Source organism: Leucoraja erinacea, unplaced genomic scaffold (genome assembly GCF_028641065.1).
Source record: "Leucoraja erinacea ecotype New England unplaced genomic scaffold, Leri_hhj_1 Leri_308S, whole genome shotgun sequence".
NCBI lineage: Eukaryota > Metazoa > Chordata > Chondrichthyes > Rajiformes > Rajidae > Leucoraja > Leucoraja erinaceus.
Window position 1 is genome coordinate 7,538 of NW_026576209.1, and position 4,963 is coordinate 12,500.

Genomic DNA, 4,963 nt, shown 5'->3' on the forward strand with positions numbered 1-4,963 from the left:
CTTAAGGATAAGGGGGGAAATCCTTTAAAACCGAGATGAGAAGAACTTTTTTCACACAGAGAGTGGTGAATCTCTGGAACTCTTTGCCGCAGAGGGTAGTTGAGGCCACACAGTTCATTGGCTATATTTAAGAGGGAGTTAGATGTGGCCCTTGTGGCTAAGGGGATCAGGGGGTATGGAGAGAAGGCAGGTACGGGATACTGAGTTGGATGATCAGCCATGATCATATTGAATGGCGGTGCTGGTGCAGGCTCGAAGGGCCGAATGGCCTCTACTCCTGCACCTAATTTCTATGTTTCTATGACCTGAAACGTCACCATTCCTTCCCCCTTGAGATGCTGCCTGTCCCACTGGGCTATCCAACTCTTTGTGCCTGTCTGCTGGAGTAGCTTAGTTGGTCAGGAGTGGGCAGATGCATGGCAGATGAAGTTTAATGCGGTTAAATGTGAGGTTATCCACTTTGGTAGCAAAAGCAGGAAGGCCGATTACTATCCAAATGGCGTCAAGTTGGGAAAAGGGGAAGTACAACGGGATCTGGGGGTCCTTGTACATCAGTCTATGAAAGTAAGCATGCAGGTACAGCAGGCAGTGAAGAAAGCGAATGGCATGTTGGCCTTTATAACAAGAGGAGTCGAGTATAGGAGCAAAGAGGTCCTTCTGCAGTTGTACAGGGCCCTAGTGAGACCACACCTGGAGTATTGTGTGCAGTTTTGGCCTGTTGGCCTTTATAACAAGAGGAATCGAGTATAGGAGCAAAGAGGTCCTTCTGCAGTTGTACAGGGCCCTAGTGAGACCACACCTGGAGTATTGTGTGCAGTTTTGGCCTGTTGGCCTTCATAACAAGAGGAGTTGAGTACAGGAGCAAAGAGGTCCTTCTGCAGTTGTACAGGGCCCTAGTGAGACCACACCTGGAGTATTGTGTGCAGTTTTGGTCCCCTAATTTGAGGAAGGACATTCTTGCTATTGAGGGAGCCCAGCGTAGGTTCACCAGGTTAATTCCCGGGATGGCGGGACTGTCATATGCTGAGAGAATGGAGCGGCTGTGGGCTTGTACACTCTGTGGAGTTTAGAAGGATGAGAGGGCATCTCATTGAAACGTATAAGATTGTTAAGGGCTTGGACACGCTAGAGGCAGGAAACATGTTCCCGACGTTGGGGGAGTCCAGAACCAGGGGCCACACACACACACACAGTTTAAGAATAAGGGGTAAGCCATTTAGAACGGATGTCAGGACTTCCATATGAAGAAAGACTGGATAGACTCGGCTTGTACTCGCTAGAATTTAGAAGATTGAGGGGGGGATCTTATAGAAACTTACAAAATTCTTAAGGGGTTGGACAGGCTAGATGCAGGAAGATTGTTCCCGATGTTGGGGAAGTCCAGAACAAGGGGCCACACACACAGTTTAAGGATAAGGGGGAAATCATTTCGGACCAAAAAACATTTTTTTTCACACACACAGAGAGTGGCGAGTCTGTGGAATTCTCTGCCTCAGAGGGCGGTTCTCTGGAAGCTTTCAAGAGAGAGCTAGATAGGGCTCTTAAAGATAGCAGAGTCAGGGGATATGGGGAGAAGGCAGGAACGGGGTACTGATTGGGGATGATCAGCCATGATCACATTGAATGGCGGTGCTGGTGCTGGCTCGAAGGGCCGAATGGCCTCTACTCCTGCACCTATTGTCTATTGACATTTCAGATCAAGTCAAGAGAGTTTATTGTCTTGCGTTGAAACGTCACCTATCCATGTTCCATCCTCCACCAGGAATGCTGCCTGACCCACTGAGTTACTCCAGCAAACAGATACAAGAGGCTGGAGTAACTCAGCGGGACAGGCAGCATCTCTAGGGAGAGGGAATGGAAGAGGCAGGCACCAGCCCAGGAGAACATGGATAGATGACATTTCAGGTCGGGACCAGTATAGAAACATAGAAAATAGGTGCAGGAGTAGAGGCCATTTGGCCCTTCGAGCCACCACCAGCACCGCCATTCAATACGATCATGGCTGATCATCCAACTCAGTATCCCCTCCCTGCCTTCTCTCCATACCCCCTGATCCCTTTAGCCACAAGGGCCACATCTAACTCCCTCTTAAATATAGCCAATGAACTGTGTGGCCTCAACTACCCTCTGTGGCAGAGAATTCCACAGATTCACCACTCTCTGTGTGTGAAAAAAAAATTGTTTTTCTCATCTCGGTCCTAAAAGATTTCCCCCTTATCCTTAAACTGTGTGTGTGGCCCCTTGTTCTGGACTTCTCCAACATCAGGAACAATCTTCCTGCATCTAGCCTGTCCAACCCCTTAAGAATTTTGTAAGTTTCTATAAGATCCCCCCCTCAATCTTCTAAATTCTAGCGAGTACAAGCCGAGTCTATCCAGTCTTTCTTCATATGAAAGTCCTGCCACCCCAGGAATCAGTCTGGTGAACCTTCTCTGTACTCCCTCTATGGCAAGAATGTCCTTCCTCAGATTTGGAGACCAAAATTGTACGCAATACTCCAGGTGTGGTCTCACCAAGACCCTGTACAACTGCAGTAGAACCTCCTTGCTCCTATACTCAAATCCTTTTGCTGTGAAGAATGTCTTTCCTCAGATTAGGAGACCAAAACTGTACGCAATACTCCAGGTGTGGTCTCACCAAGACCCTGTACAACTGCAGTAGAACCTCCCTGCTCCTGTACTCAGATTGTTCCACCCAATCTCATGGTTTTATCCACCTCTATAAGATCGCCCCTCATCCTCCTGGGGGGGTAGTTTGTTTGTTAATCGAACACCATTTTGCAGACAGAAAAATAAAGTACCAAATGAGACAAGGTGACACCGATATATTTTATCGTACTAGAAAATTCAAAACAACACAACTTACAATTAAACATTGGAAGCATATTTGTCCGTGGGAGTTAAGAGGGAACTGGAGCAGATGCTGGAAAATCGAAAAGTGCTGGAGAAACTCAGCGGGTGCAGCAGCATCTATGGAGCGAAGGAAATAGGCAGAAGGGTTTCGGCCCCGAAACGTTGCCCATTTCCTTCCCCCTATTTATCCGTAGAATATTTTGAACATATATACAAAATACAAATAATTGATAATTCCCGTATGAAATCCGAAACAGATTCTCGTATAAATCTTCATCTTAAATCAATACTGTGTCCAAACAGTTAATATGTATAAAATCTTCATACAAATCTTGTATACATCTCTTCATTAAAATATGGATTATTTTTACACATGAGTGGATCTTGGATTTTGTAGACATTTCAAGTAGAAACGCTAGATATATTTACATCTAATATATACACATAGAATAGTAGCAGTTGATCGAATCGTGAAGTTTGTGGGCAGGAACTGGTGTACTGGTCCACTCTAGGGGGAACTCAGCGGGACAGGCAGCATCTCTGGAGAGAAACATAGAAATGAGGTGCAGTAGTAGAGGCCATTCGGCCCTTCGAGCCTGCACCAGCACCGCCATTCAATATGATCATGGCTGATCATCCAACTCAGTATCCCGTACCTGCCTTAGAAGATTGAGGGGGGATCTTATAGAAACTTCATAAGAAAGAAACTTTCATATGAAGAAAGACTGGATAGACTCGGCTTGTACTCGCTAGAATTTAGAAGATTGAGGGGGGATCTTATAGAAACTTACAAACTTCTTAAGGGGTTGGACAGGCTAGATGCAGGAAGATTGTTCCCGATGTTGGGGAAGTCCAGAACAAGGGGCCACACACACACACACAGTTTAAGGATAAGGGGGAAATCTTTTAGGACCGAGATGAGGAAAACATTTTTTTTTCCCCACACACAGAGAGTGGTGAATCTGTGGAATTCTCTGCCACAGAAGGTAGTTGAGGCCACACAGTTCATTGGCTATATTTAAGAGGGAGTTAGATGTGGCCCTTGTGGCTAAAGGGATCAAGGGGGTATGGAGAGAAGGCGGGGATGGGATACTGAGTTGGATGATCAGCTAGGATCATATTGAATGGCGGTGCTGGTGCAGGCTCGAAGGGCCTCTACTCCTGCACTGGTTTTCTATGTTTCTAAACCATTAGTCTGTATTAGTCCACTGCGGACAGTTTGTTTGCCAACATGAATAATCCTTTTTGCTGACAGGATAGCATGCAGCTAAATTGTTTTTCACTGTACCATGGTACAAGTGGCAATAAACTAACTCTATAAAACATTCCTGAAGGCAGAGTCCATCGAATCGGTTGGTTTAAGGGGCAGCAAGTGCCTGAAGCTTATCAACGCTTGTTCTTTGACATGATCTCTCACCACCTCCTATTTACGGACAACTCACAGCCTCAAAGGGTAGACAAAAGTGCTGGAGAAACTCAGCGGGTGCAGCAGCATCTATGGAGCGAAGGAAATGGGCAACGTTTCAGGTTTGGGCCCGAAACGTTGCCTATTTCCTTCGCTCCACATAGATGCTGCTGCACCCGCTGAGTTTCTCCAGCACTTTTTTCTACCTTCGATTTTCCAGCATCTGCAGTTCCTTCTTAAAAACCTCACAGCCTCAATACCTGCTGGATACATTCATTACGCAGTCAGTAGAAAAACAAAAACCACTTCAAGACTTGTACTGACACCAGCCTGACCACAAGAATCTGTGCCTACACAGACCACGCCCAGGGTTTGGTCAACTGTTCAAAACATTTTAAAAGACTCTCCGATTTGGAATAAGCAGAGCCTTAGGTTTGGAGATACAGCACAGAAACAGGCCCTTCGGCCCACCAAGTCCACACTGACCAGCGATCCCCGCACACTAATGCCCCCGTCCCACTTGGGAAACCTGAACGGAGACTTTGCGCCCCACTCAAGGTTTCCGGGAGGTTCCCGGAGGTTTTTGTCAGTCTCCCTACCTGCTTCCACTACCTGCAACCTCCGGCAACCACCTGCAACTTCCCGGAACCTAAGTGGGACAGGGGCATTAGGTGCTTGTCCCACTTTCACGACCTCTGCCGAGTTT